Below are 14,607 nucleotides of genomic sequence, written 5' to 3'. Positions count from 1 at the left end.
CATACATGCTTTCAAATTAGATTTGATGAAGAATAATGAGAAGGTGTAAATAAAATGTTTTTTGGCTTCACAGCACAAAGATGTCTCAGAAGTTCGGTCATAAGTAGTCTGCAGTTACCTACTTGGCCCAAACTACTTCAGAACTGAATTTAGATTGGAGTGAGGACTAAATGGAATGCAGAATTTAGAGCACCCTCTGCCAGCGGTGCAATGTCAATAATGGATGCAGACAAAACTTTCCATATAGTAAATTAACAGTTTACACAATAAAGGTAAAACCACATCAGTTTAGCATTATCTCGTGTGCAAAATTTACAAGCTTTGTCAATCATATCTAGTCTTATAGTAAGCACTGGCATCCAAGAGCTTAAAACACTGCTACAGATCAGGGCCTGCAAAGTATGGCCTGTCATCCAAATCCAGCCTGCCAAGTGACTTTCCTAAATAAAGTTCCCCGGGAACGCAGCCACGCTTCTTCGTTATGTGCTGTCCATGTCTCCTTTCTCACTACAAAGACAGAGCTAAATAGCTGTAACAGAGTCCGTGTGATCAACAAAGCCTGAAATACTATGATCTAGTCCTTTACTCTATAAAGAATATGACCTCTATCCTCAATTATATGACTGTGATGACTTCAACTGAAATTAAATGGTTACCAAGTATCTTCCGTGGGTACAACAGGAACGCAACAGGGCAACGTTAACGGACAGACTAGGGTAGATTTTTAAGTCCTGGACTATTACGATAAAACAATGTTTTGGCAGCATGACATATACAGTATAGGCTAGAAAGGGATGACACAGCAGGTGCGGGGCTCCAGGGAGCATGCTGCTAACCACGGCCAAAGGAAAAGGAGGGAGCAGGAGTGTGAAAGCCCCCTGCATGGCTTGTCCAGGGATGGCTCAGTGGAGGAGCTGGAGACGAGCAGCACGGGAGGGCTGAAATTAATACGCACACAAGGACACGAGCCCCGTTAAACAAGTGGTCAAGTCATGAGGAGAAGCTGATGTTAGGGAAGAAAATAAGCTCAGCTCTGGCCTCATCATCATTAAGACACCACTAGAATGTCAGACAAGGTCACCAGGGGGCATTTTAAAAGGCAAGTGTGCAAACAAGAAGCAAGGTCCAGACAAAAAGCTTGAGTGAGAGTCTCACGCCAAATGGCTGCTGGCTCCGAGCCCGAAGGAGGCAAGCGTGGAGTTACAGCAGAAGAGGCTCAAGCCCAGAACTTGGTCAATTCTTGGAATCTGGGGTCAAAGAAAACAGGGGCAAAGAAATGAGACAGAGAAGACACAGTCAGGGAGTGAGAATATTACACTAATATTTTCTTAAGTCCAACCTTTTTATTCACTAAAATACAAAATACGTGAACACCTCCAGATTGCTGTGGATTACACTGGGACTTTCATTGTTGGTTGATTTTTCCTTAATGACAGTCTCAGAAGTGAAAGGGTTCATCGCTATCTAGAAGTCTTGCCCCTCCTCGGAAAGCTCTTCATACTGCGCATGCACCGGTCACGTGTGTGCACAGGGCTCCTCCCCTTCTCCCCACGGATCACAGGTCTGCCATTCAGGGGCCTCACCTTCTGTGCGTGTGCCCAGACTCAACAGCTAGTCCCCATCACATGCACACACCCACAAAAGAGCCAGGCTCTGTCTCCCAGGGCACCGGTACCAAGATGCAGGTGGCCAGTGGCTCCAGCCCACACCACAGGTCTGCTGTCTTCTCCGCTGCACCGCGGGTTCTGTTTCCTCTGTCAGAGCTTCTCCACAGCAGCACGACTAACATTTGAGGCCTGATGTTCCCTGTCGTGGGCGAGTGCAGGCCCTGTCCTATGCCTGTAGGATAATCACTGGCTACTACCCACTAGAGGCCAGCAGCAATGCCCTCTCTCCAGTTGTGATGACCAAAAATGTCTCCGGACAATGCCCCTGGGGGGGCAGAGCCAGCCCCGGTTGTAGCTCAGGGCTGCTAATCGTTGCCCGGCCTCTGGTCTCTCTCTGCCATCTTCTTCCGCACTTGCACCTGCTTTCTTGTTTGTACTTCCCCTCCCTTTTCACTCACCACAGTGGCCACCACCAGGGTGCTGTACCAGCGTCATCCCTTGCTTTCCCCTTATTCCCCTCCCCACCCAACTTTTTCCTCTTACGTCATAAATACTTCAATCACACGTTCATGCCATGCGTGTTTGCAGGGAAAGTACAACCATCTGCAGAGCCTCCACAGAGCTCCCTCTGGCCCTTGGGACAACACCAGCCTGGGGCTCCTCTTTGCCATGTTCATTGGTTGATGAGTATTCAGCAAGAGCTTTCTTCCCACCTACCTCTGGGTTTCAAGTTTCTTACCGACACGTGAGGGTATTTTTGGAATGATTTGCTCAGATATAGAATTTCCCCTCCACATGTAGGAATTTTACAAAAACAAAATCTTAAAGAATCATACACAAAATCACAACACTCCGCATGAGAAATTAAAAGCAGGATTAGAGGGATCATTATTCAGTCCAGTAATGTAGCCCAACTCATCAGTAGTATTTCTTGCAGGACTATGCGCAAAAGAACAAGAACAAGTCTCTTCAATTTCCTGAACTTATCACACACACACACACACACACACACACACACACTAACCTGATGAAAGACTTCGTTCACAAAGGTGACATAACCTCGCGTTGACAAGAGAACCCGCTGCATCATTTCATACACGGGGCGGTGCTCTTCTTCAATGCTACAATGGCTAGAGTTGCTGAGTCTTCGGTCAGACAAGGTGCTGCTGTTGGAGTGGTTTTTCTCCGGCTCTGCAGGCCGCCTCCATCCAGCTCTGCCACCATCTCTTGCCCCACACCACCACCAACGGTCTGGAAGAAAGCCATTACCACTTCTTTGTCTTTTTTTAAATAATAATATTTTTTATTATATTATGTTAGTCACCATAGAGTACATCCCTAGTTTTTGATGCAAAGTTCCATGACACATTACTTGCGTAAAACACCCAGTGTACCATGCAATACGTGCCTCCTTAATACCCATCACCAGCCTATCCCATTCCCCCCCTCCCCAAGCCCTCGGTTTGTTTCCCAGAGTCCATAGTCTCTCATGGTTCATTCCTTTTGTTTATCCCCCTTTCTTTTTCCCTTTCTTCTCCTACCAATCTTCCTACTTCTTATGTTCCACAAATGAGTGAAACTATATGACAATTATCTTTCTCTGCTTGACTTATTTCACTTAGCATTATCTCTTTCAGTCCCGTCCATGTTGCTGCAAAATTTGTATAATCATTCTTTTTGATGGCTGAGTAATATTCCATTGTATATATGGACCACATCTTCTTAATCTGTTGAAGGGCATTCGGCTCCTTCTATGATTTAGCTATTGTGGACAATGCTGCTATGAACATTGGGGTGCATATGGCCCTTCTTTTCACTATGTCTTTATCTTTGGGGTAAATACCCAGTAGTGAAATGGCTGGATCAAAGGGTAGCTCAATTTTTAACTTTTTATGGGACCTCCACACTGTTTTCCAAAGTGCCTGTACCAACTTGCATTTGCACCAACAATGTAGGAGGGATCCCCTTTCTCCACATCCTCTCCAACATTTGTGGTTTCCTCCCTTGTCAATTTTTGCCATTCTAACTGGTGTTAGGTGGTATCCCAGTGTGGTTTTGATTTAAATTTCCCTGATGGCTAATGATGTTGAACCTTTTTTCATGTGTCTGTTAGCCATTTGTATGTCCTCATTGGTAAAGTGTCTCTTCATATCTTCTGCCCATTTTTTGATTTGTTTGTTTCTTTCGTATTGAGTTTGAGAAGTTCTTTGTAGGTCTTGGATACCAGTCTTTGATCTGTAGTGTCATTTGCAAATATCTTCTCCCATTCCGTGGGCTGCCTCTTAGTTTTTTTTTTTTTAAAGATTTTATTTATTTATTCGACAGAGATAGAGACAGCCAGCGAGAGAGGTAATACAAGCAGGGGGAGTGGGAGAGGAAGAAGCAGGCTCATAGTAGAAGAGCCTGATGTGGGGCTCGATCCCATAACGCCGGGATCACGCCCTGAGCCGAAGGCAGACGCTTAACCGCTGTGCCACCCAGGCGCCCCTGCCTCTTAGTTTTTTTGACTGTTTCCTTGGCTGTGCAGATTCACTTTTTCTAACTGCTCATTCCATGAAATACAATTTCAGGAAACCCACAGCCCACGAATCATTATTGAATGGTGCACTGAGACTTAATAAAAGTATAACTAAGTGTTATCATACAAATAAATACAAATATCATACACAAAACTGAACCATCTCAAACTTTTTCATTCCCAAATGGGCTTTGATGGGTTTTAATGTCAATTAATATGCTGATAGAACTGCTAAAAAATGGTCACTGCTGAAATTTTAAAATCACCACTCTGCTTTCTCTAATGTATGTTGAAGTACTTTTATCTCATACAAAAATGAATTACTAAGGACTAAAGAATACTTCACAGAACACATTATCAGCTGAAGTGATGCACCAAGAATGTACAGTTTGTTCAGGTTTATGCTGTTGCTGTCAAAAGTATATGGGATGTAAGAGCCACTGTCCTTCCGTTCTCCCATGAATATTTGTTATACCAGATTCTCCAAGTGCTAAGAAAACTTAGTCTAGAAGATGCACTAATCCAGAGGAGAACATAGGCAGCAACCTCTACGACATCAGCCAAAGCAACCTTTTTCATGACACATCCCCAAAGGCAAGAGAAACAAAAGATAAAATGAATTTATGGGACTTCATCAAGATTAAAAGTTTCTGCACATCCAAGGAAACAGTCAGAAAAACTAAGAGGCAGCCCACGGAATGGGAGAATATATTTGCAAATGACACTACAGATAAAGGACTGGTATCCAAGATCTACAAAGAACTTCTCAAACTCAATACACGAGAAACAAATAAACAAATCAAAAAATGGGCAGAAGACATGAACAGACACTTTTCCAATGAAGACATACAAATGGCTAACAGACACATGAAAAAATGTTCAAAATCATTAGCCATCAAGGAAATTCAAATCAAAACCACACTGAGATACCACCTTACGCCAGTTAGAATGGCAAAAATAGACAAGGCAAGAAACAACAATTGTTGGAGAGGATGTGGAGAAAGGGGATCCCTCCTACATTGTTGGTGGGAATGCAAGTTGGTACAGCCATTCTGGAAAACTGTGTGGAGGTCCCTTAAAAAGTTAAAAATTGAGCTACCCTATGATCCAGCAATTGCACTACTGGGTGTTTACCCCAAAGATACAGACGTAGTGAAGAGAAGGGCCATATGCACCCCAATGTTCATAGCAGCAATGTCTACAATAGCTAAATCGTGGAAGGAGCCAAGATGCCCTGCAACAGATGACTGGATTAAGAAGTTGTGGTCCATATATACAATGGAATATTACTCAGCAATCAGAAAGAATGAGTTCTCAACATTTGCTACAACATGGACGGCACTGGAGGAGATAATGCTTAGTGAAATAAGTCAAGCAGAGAAAGACAACTATCATATGATTTCTCTCATCTATGGAACATAAGAACTAGAATGATCAGTAGGGGAAGAAAGGGATAAAGAAAGGGGGGGTAATCAGAAGGGGGAATGAAACATGAGAGACTATGGACTATGAGAAACAAACTGAGGGCTACAGAGGGGAGGGGGGTGGGGGAATGGGATAGACCGGTGATGGGTAGTAAGGAGGGCACGTATTGCATGGTGCACTGGGTGTTATACACAACTAATGAACCATCGAGCCTTACATCGAAAACCGGGGATGTACTGTATGGTGACTAACATAATATAATAAAAAATCATTATTAATAAAAAAAAAAAAGAAGATGCACTAATTCATCTCCTCCCTGGTGAAAAATTAAAGGTATTAGTAGATCCCGAAGCAAATTCACTTTGGGAAAACACACACACACACACACACACACACACCCTCAAACAGACCTTCAATACAATAATAAGGGCAAAAGTATAAACTCCATTTGGAAACAGCACTTAAAATATTGTTTTGAAGGGCTTTTACAAGAACAGTATATTCTTTGAAAAGAGATTTCGGATCAACTGTTTCACTAATATTCACTTTACATAGGCAAAATTATATTAAATTTCAAATTCCAAACAAAAACTTTCAGGAGACAAATGAAATTATATGTGCTTTTATTCCTGCAACTCTGTCTCCAGAATCTTATTCAATTGTTTAAATTGCTGCTTTTTCTCATGTACAATGCAAATGAAGAGAGAAACACAGGAGACACATGTGAGATGAGGCGGGAAACACAGCTGCGAGGCACAAACAGGAGTACAGGAGGCAGCTGATTAGCTGAATAATGACCCCCCCCAAAGATGTCCATGCCCTAATCCCCAGAACCTTTGAGTAGCTTACCTTACCCGGCAAATGGGATTTAGAAGGTGTAATTAAATTCAGGTGTGAGAGGGAGCGATTATCCTGGATCATCTGGGTGGCCCCAATGTAATCATGAGTATCCATAAGGAGACAGGAGGATCAGACACAAGGCCATGGGAAGATGGAAACAGAGGGAGAAAAGGTGATATGATGAAGGGCCACAAGCCAGGGAATGCAGGAAGCCTCTAGAAGCTGGACAAGGCAAGAAAATGGATTCTCCTCGAGAGCCTCCAGAAGGCAGAGCCGCACACCTGCCAACACCTTGATTTTACCACACCGAGACTGATTTTGAACTTCTGACTTCCAGAGCTGCAAGGTCATAAAATGTATTGTTTCAAGCCACTGAAAGTTTGTCATTTGCTGCAATGGCACTAGAAGACTACTGTAACAACTCACTGTGAGGCCGACTGAGAGTCTATACGATGGCGGTGACCATTTCTAGGTACAGCCATCTGCAGCATGTGGCAGCGCTGGGCTGGACAGTTGTCTGCCAGAATCCACTCCCCCTCCTTAATGGAACCCCAGGGCTCTGTGTGCTTCCTCCCCTGCGGCCCAGGTGGCTCACAGGAAGCTGGCCCCATCCACAGGACCAGGGAACGGTTCTGTTTCGTGGGCCATTCACATAGCCAGCTTCGAATCAGTCAGCGCCTTGTTACTGTGCCAGGAGAGACAAATAAACTAGGTTGTCCCACTCAGACAAAAGGTAAGAGCTTTACAGAAATATCTGGGTTGTCTCTGAACACGAACAAGGAAGGCAGTGCCCCTGATGCTGGCCGCCGTCTTACAATCAGCAGGGAGTGGAAGCCAACCCTGCCAGAGGGAAAGGGCAGAGTAGGGAAAACTGTACAGAATCATGGAGAGAGTGTGAATAAACCACATTCTCTGCCAGCCCTGCCATGAGCTGCTTCTATAGGAGATTAAAATACTTTTTTACCTTTAAGACATTTTGAGTTATGGAGTCTTCTTCTGTTAGGATGATACAACCATCCAAACTCATTCGGGGGTCAGACCTTTAGGACACTAAGAAAGCCAGATAATAAAAGTAGATGACTCACAAGTGTGAATGACCAACGAAGGAAAAAACTGGAACCTTGAATCCGTGGTTAATCTGCTATTCTTGCTACTTTTCATCATCCAAATGTATTCTTCAAGAACGAGAAACTTATTTTCAGTGATGGTTTTCTGAAATTTTGAAACCAGGTAGGAAAAAGTCACAGCCTTTAAACAGACTACTTTGAATTGACTTAACAATCACACAAGATATAATGTAAAATTTATCAAAGAATGGGACTGTGCTTCTTATCTATGATTTCATACAAATTTTTGCCTACCTGATGGGTGAATAAAGGTCTCTCAGCATGGTCCAGAACTAATGGTGTTCCCTGGCTCAGTGAAATTCAGGGTCGTTTCTATTTTCTCTTCCGTGAACTTCTCTTTCATCTCCTTTTGTCTGTTTTTCAATCGGCTGTTTGTCTTCTCATCGGTTTGTAGGCACTCTCTATATATCAGAGGCATGAACTCTTTTAACAGCTCTGATGTTACAGATGCTTTTCACCGTCTGTTGACCGAGTGTGGCTTTACTGTACCTTTTGACATGCAAACTTTTTCAAGTTTGTAAAGTAAAGTGGGACCTCATTTTTTCTGTGGCTTGCGGGTCTTATCTCTACCTAAGGTGGTCTACCACTTCCCAAATGTATATATTCCCCTAGATTGTCTACTAAATTCTTTATTATTTTTTTAATACTTAGACCTTAAATCAATTTAGGACTTAAATCAATCCGACATCTGCTTATGTATGTGATATGAAGCAAGGTTCTGAGAGAGAGAGAGAAAGACAGACAGACTGACAGTTCTTTCAGCTCTGAGGGTTATAGATTAGATTCAAAATTCAATGCTACTCTGTCTCATTTTCTAGAAGGAACTTGTGGTTTCTGTCTGGAACTCTGATAATTTCTCTCTTTTTTTTTTTTTTTTAAAGATTTTATTTATTTATTTGACAGAGATAGAGACAGCCAGCGAGAGAGGGAACACAAGCAGGGGGAGTGGGAGAGGAAGAAGCAGGCTCATAGCAGAGGAGCCTGATGTGGGGCTCGATCCCACAACGCCGGGATCACGCCCTGAGCCGAAGGCAGACGCTCAACCGCTGTGCCACCCAGACGCCCCTGATAATTTTTCTCTTAATTCCTTAAAGTCAAATAGGTTTATGTCTGTTTAGGTTTGTGTCTGTTTAGCTAATTCTCCCTGGGACTCGAAGGCCTTGTTAGTCTAAGGCATGACTTTTTTTCAGCTCAAGTAAATTTTGCATTAGTTCAATGATCACTTCTGATTTTTTCTCCTTTTGTCCTCCTGATACTTGTAAGGTAGGTCTGGACCTCTCCTCAGATCTTATTTATTCATTTCTGATTTCCATTTCTTTGAATTTTTCCTCAGTGTTGTCAGATATTCCTTTGGAAAATCAATTTTGTTCTCAGCAGTGATCTTTACTGTTTACAGTTTACCTATTAAAATTTTAAACTAATGAATTTAAAGTTTTTAATTTTATTTTAAAGATTTTATTGATTTGAGAGAGAGAGAGAGAGAAAGCACCAGCAGGGGGAGAGGCAGAGGGAGAAACAGACTCCCCGCTGAGCAGAGTGCCCTATGCGGGGCTTGACTCCAGGACCCCGGGATCATGACCTGAGCTGAAGGCAGATGCTTAACCGATTGAGCCACCCCGGTGCCCCAAATTTAAGGTATTTTAAAGCTTTATTTTTATTTTTTAAAGGACTTTTAAAAATTATTTGACGGGGAGAGAGAGCAAGAGAGCAAGCACAAGCAAGGGGAGTGGCAGAGGGAGAGGAAGTGGGAGATAGAGATCCACCGCTATGCAGGGAGCCCAATGCGGGTCTCGATCTCAGGACCCCAGGATCATGACCTGAGCCAAAGGCTGACGCTTAACCTGACTGAGCCACCCAGGCACCCCAAAGCTTTCTCTTAAAATCTCCAGTAAGTCTTTTGTTGCTCTTACTGCAATTATATCCCCCTCAGACTTCTTTGAAACGAAGTTTCTCCAGTTCTTCAGTCAGTTCTTATCAAAGCGGTGCTTCTCTGTGAAGATGCTCATTGTCACTCGGGTGTGTGTCACTTTTCCGGCTCAGGCCTAGTCACGCTTCTGGGAACTCCAGGGCATCAGCAAACTTGCTCTAAGTGGACCACACTTTGTGCATAAAACCGTGTCCCTGCCATGAAGCAGCTGCTCTCGAACCTCCTCAAGTGGTTCTGCTCTACCCAGTGCAAAGTCCCTAAGCAACTCAGTCTGCTGGGAAAGCCCCATTTGTCTGTGACCGAGGACCGCAAGAGAGGGAAGATACACTACGGGCCCCACACAGAAAGAGGTCTTCACTGAAGGCCTTGGAGGGAGACAGCCTTTTCTTGCAGGGATTCCATCATGGCATCCTGAAATCCTGAGATGCTCTTCCACTCCTTCCCCTGAGATCCCAAGAGGGCACTTGGCAGTCTCATGGTCCTCCATGGCCCACCTCCATGATTCCCGAGGGCCTTCCTGGCGCTGGGGATTTGTGAAGGCAACCTGATCTTATGCTCTGAGGTCACTGGTACTTGATCAAAGGAGGGAAAATAAGAGGGGGCCAGGAGTCTGCACACCACAGCCACCTTCTCAAAATGTCTCCCTGGCCCCCAAGATCGCCTTGTCATGGCAATGTCAACAGAGCACTGCAAGTGCTACCTCAGAGCTCCCTCTGACACCTCAGCAATACAGAGAGAGCCCACCAATAAAACCAATCCCCACAACCAACATTCTTTAAGAACCAAAAACCCTAATAATCAATTACTTTGGTACGTGTTAGCATATTTTTACCTACGTAAAAGATAAGATGAATGGCATACCTGCATGATTTTGGGCAGTACATCAACTCCATTTTTAGTGTTTTGTGTTGTAGTTAGATACTTTTTTTGAAAAAGAAAGTTACAATCTATTTAATAAAAACAACGCGAGCTGCCATGTATGGAATTTTTGTACTGTAAATGTTATCATCATCTGACATTGTAGTAATATACACTGGCTTTGGTCTCAAATGGGCGATGTCTGGAAGAAAAAAGAACACATGACTAGGTTCGTGAGTGTAACCCCCATGAATGGTTCAGTTTCTTACTGAGCACATATGTATTTGGTTGTATGAATAGCAACTAAAATTAAAGAACCAGAAATTATAAAAGATGACATCTTTTGGTAGACTTGTTTCTGATTCTGCCTTGCAACCTGACCAAGATGGGACGGTGGCTACTGTTACTGTTTGCTTGTTACAGCAATGGCATAGAGCTATGGAAGTACCAAGCTAATAACTCTTTGTAACAAATTTGAGACATGACATGAGATTATAATAGTAAAAATATTTTCACATACCTTATAACTAATTTAATCTCATTTTATGACTGAAATAAATCTAAAAGCATGTGTAGACATTTTTCATCATTTTAGGTATTTTATTATTTTTTAAATCATTTTAGGTATTTTAACATCCAATATTACACTAATCAAATCCACGGGACTTTAGTTTTATATCCTTTTCCCTTTAGATGAATCCAAAGAATAGAATCAGTATAAACTACTTTATGTCTGAAAGAATTCACCTTTGAGATATCGAACACCACCACTTCCAAAGAATTAATAAGAAGTCCCTTTATCATTCTTTCTATTTCATAATCCATACAAAAAAATTACACGGTATTGGATTTGTCCAACTCTCTTACTAACTTTTATACAACTGGAGGTACCTGCATGAGGAAGACAACTTCTCAACGAATCACTTTTAATTTCAGCATATTAAAGTATGCTATATGTTCCACAGTGAATACAGACTATTTTATAAAATCAGAAACAAGTTCTGAAAAAAATACCCACATATAGACAGCTAACAAATACATATCTCAGTACCTGGAAAGGTTAGTACTTCTACGTCTTCCAAAATGCATCAAGCTTCTGCTGTTTTCCCCTGATCCGAGCGTGCACGTGTGTGTGTATGTATATAAACACCCACAGACAACTGAATTAGTAGTCCACATTCCCCAGATGGATTAATGTCTTTTGTGACCTTCTCCCCTCCAACATTGTTCCTGATTATTCATTTTAACTAATTTTTGCCTGCTTTAACTGGGAGAGGAAAATTTGCCTCCCCACCCCGGCATCAATCTAAGGGATACTTGTGTCCTGTGAGCCTTCATTTCTCATAGAAGAAAAACTTCAGCAGTGAAATTAGAAATTTCCTTATGCTTCCTTCCTTTCCGGGGCTTACTCTCCCTAGGTTCCCCAGCTGCCCAAACATCGGCCCCTCCGTAAGAAGCTGTAAGTAGCACCTGCTGGATGAAAGATCCAAGATAAAAGAAAGGCCTACTATGGGCAGCTGCGTGGCCCAGGCTGGCCTGCCTCGCCACTGAGCAAGGTCTGGGGTCACCATACCCCACCACCTGGAAGAGAAGACTTAAGGAAACTTTATTTTAACATTCAAAGATTTGAAATATAATTACGCCAAAAAAAAATCATGACACGTGTTGAACTCTTTCTGAGTACAGGAGCCACAGTTCCCCTTTACTACTATGAGCTCAGCTACAAATAGGTAGTTTGTACAAACAGGTAAAATCATTTATTAGGAACCCTTAAACTTCTTATAATAAAGTGACCGTTAAATATAAGAATAAAATGACTATCTTACTTAAAAATAAACAAAGGTCACTTTGTTTTGTCCCTGTGGACATCCTCTACACATGGCCCAATCAGTACTTCCCAAGTACAGGTTTGTGGATGTTTGTTTAACTTAGTAAATGATGGAAATAAATGAGGAAGATAATACTTTCGAAACAATGTAAAAAGAAATTTAAAACCAGTATCTTGATTCTCCTTATTCTTCCACTCCAAGCTTGCAGCCTTTGGATAATATGTGGGAAAGAACATACGTACATTTACATTTCAACTTAATGTCTACTAAACTGAAATGCTGTTATCTTATTAAAATTCCTATCCTAAATAAAAAAACAAGCGTGACAAATTATGGTGACAAATAATCTTGACAATCATGTAATGAAATCATATCTTTTTTTTTTAAAAGATTTTATTTATTTATTCAACAGAGATAGAGACAGCCAGCGAGAGAGGGAACACAAGCAGGGGGAGTGGGAGAGGAAGAAGCAGGCTCATAGCGGAGGAGCCTGATGTGGGGCTCGATCCCATAACACCGGGATCACGCCCTGAGCCGAAGGCAGACGCTTAACCGCTGTGCCACCCAGGCGCGCCTGAAATCATATCTTAAAACTCAAATGATGACAAGAATGAATACCTTAAAACAAAGTAGTTAACTATGTTAAAGACATTTTTACTGAGAATTAAAAAAAAATCACCCAAAGATATCATGTTTTTAAACTTGCTCTACTCATCACGCCTGTATTTTTTTCCACCTCTCTATAATGATTTAACATTCTTTCTGCCCTTAAAATATTTAGTCAGATGTAATCTCTATTTTTTTTAACTCAAAAAGGGCCATTTATAGTAAACAGGAATTAAGGAAATAATCCCTCACAAGAATTACACACAATGTTACATGGGTACGTGAAAAATCATCATCAGAAGGCAAAGCTACAGAAACTTGAAAAGTGCATTGTCTTTATTAAAAGGAATTCACAGGCTAAGATAAGCCAGGCCTGCCAGTCCAGCTACACCTGTCACAGGTTCTTTTTTCCTTTTCTTCTCTTTTTTTAGATTATTTATTTATTTATTTATTTATTTGACAGAGAGACAGGCAGAGAGAGAGGGAACACAAGCAGGGGAGTGGTAGAGAAAGAGGCAGGCTCCCAGTGGAGGAGGCTGATATGGGACTTGATCCCAGGACTCTGGGATCACGCCCTGAGCTGAAGGCAGATGCTTAACGACTGAGCCACCCAGGTGCCCCTGTCACAGGTTCCTAATACTGGTTAGCACACAGAGTACTCTAAAGCAGAGCTTCCCAACCTCCTTCATGCTGTAGCCCACTTAGAAAGTGGAAACAACTGTGCAACATCTAAGGTCAAAGGATGAGGGGCTTCGGCTGCCCCTGGGGCAGAGGGGCTCCATGTCAGCAACCTGGCAGCAGTTCTCCGGGCTGAGCCAAGAGAGAAACTCTGCTCTGAGGACTCAGTAGAGAGAAGGGAGGGAAGAAGTGTGGGATGGACATGCACATACAAGTCTGCACACTATTCAGGGGGTTCACAGTCTACATAAAAATCCTCACCCTCTATCACCGGCATCCTTCCTCCAGTGGGATTCTGGGGATTATGTCATATCTGAGGTTGCACAGTTCATTAGTGACACATCTAGAATGAGACCCAAGTGCCCCAACACATTCAACTTCTCGATACTCCCTGCCAATCTCCGGGGACAGATGGAATACTCTACCACTTCTGAACAGGTGGAGTCGGAAATGCAGGTGCAATGGGCCAGTAGGGCCAAAATACACAGCTTCTAGAGGACAAGAGAATACTCCAGTCTGCTCTCGGGATTTTGGAGTCCTTGTGTTTCTGGTGCTGGATAAAGGAAATGGGAGAGGAGAGCAGACAAGATTACCCAACAGGAAAGAGTAGTCAGAAAGGGAGGCAAGGACTGAATTTTGAGGGACAGCAGAGAGAAACAGACCCCTAAAGAAAACTGGCAAGAAGAAAGGGAGGAGGAAAGAAGGAAGAAAACATTAGGGGAAGAGAGAGATCATGAAGCAGGGGCAGTCATTGTCAGATCACCTAAAACACTAAAGTGTCCTTCCTCTGGACTTGACCACTAGACTTGACTCCCCTTCTCAGCAGTGACAGGGAAGGGGCAGGTAGAAGTGAGTCTCAGGAGAGGAAGTGGGCTGAGCAAAGATTATAACATCAACAAACTTGCTTGTGGAGGACACAGAGACTGGACAGAGTTCCCAGGAAGAACTCAGAGACAGAAGTGTTGGCTGAGAGAAAAGAATTTAGTAGTTTGTTTTTGAACCATATCAGAAATGTAGACTAGGGGAAGGGATCACCTACTGAAATCATGAACTAATGATCGTAACTCCATATTCAGTTGGTAAACATCAGAGAAAGGAACATGTGACATCAAGTTGGTCTGGGCTGTTGGCACAAAGAGATATGCTTTCACCCCATCTTCCGGCCTGCCCTGCCTATTCCTGATCTGCCCAT

At 42.7% G+C, this 14,607-nt stretch overlaps 2 long non-coding RNA genes across 6 annotated transcripts in view; one reads left to right on the top strand and one right to left on the bottom strand.

Moving 5' to 3' along the window:
- The window catches only part of LOC130543888 (uncharacterized), a 310,572-nt gene that overhangs the window by 143,483 nt on the left and 152,482 nt on the right, over nucleotides 1-14,607 (top strand). The window lies entirely within an intron of this gene.
- LOC130543891 (uncharacterized) overlaps nucleotides 2,776-14,607 on the bottom strand; it is a 36,270-nt gene continuing 24,438 nt past the window's right edge. For 2 of the 4 annotated variants that reach the window (XR_008959643.1, XR_008959644.1), the window contains 3 exons: nucleotides 10,306-10,504; nucleotides 7,476-7,602; nucleotides 2,776-2,858 (listed from right to left, as the gene is read on the bottom strand). This is a non-coding gene — a long non-coding RNA (uncharacterized LOC130543891). Of the gene's footprint in view, nucleotides 2,859-7,475; nucleotides 7,603-7,751; nucleotides 8,382-10,305; nucleotides 10,505-14,607 lie in introns of those variants that run through there. The other 2 variants (XR_008959646.1, XR_008959642.1) reach the window with 2 other exon arrangements.

This window comes from Ursus arctos, unplaced genomic scaffold (genome assembly GCF_023065955.2).
Source record: "Ursus arctos isolate Adak ecotype North America unplaced genomic scaffold, UrsArc2.0 scaffold_16, whole genome shotgun sequence".
Lineage (NCBI taxonomy): Eukaryota > Metazoa > Chordata > Mammalia > Carnivora > Ursidae > Ursus > Ursus arctos.
The sequence above is the reverse complement of the archived record's forward strand: the minus strand, read 5'-3'. Positions and strand labels throughout refer to the sequence as shown.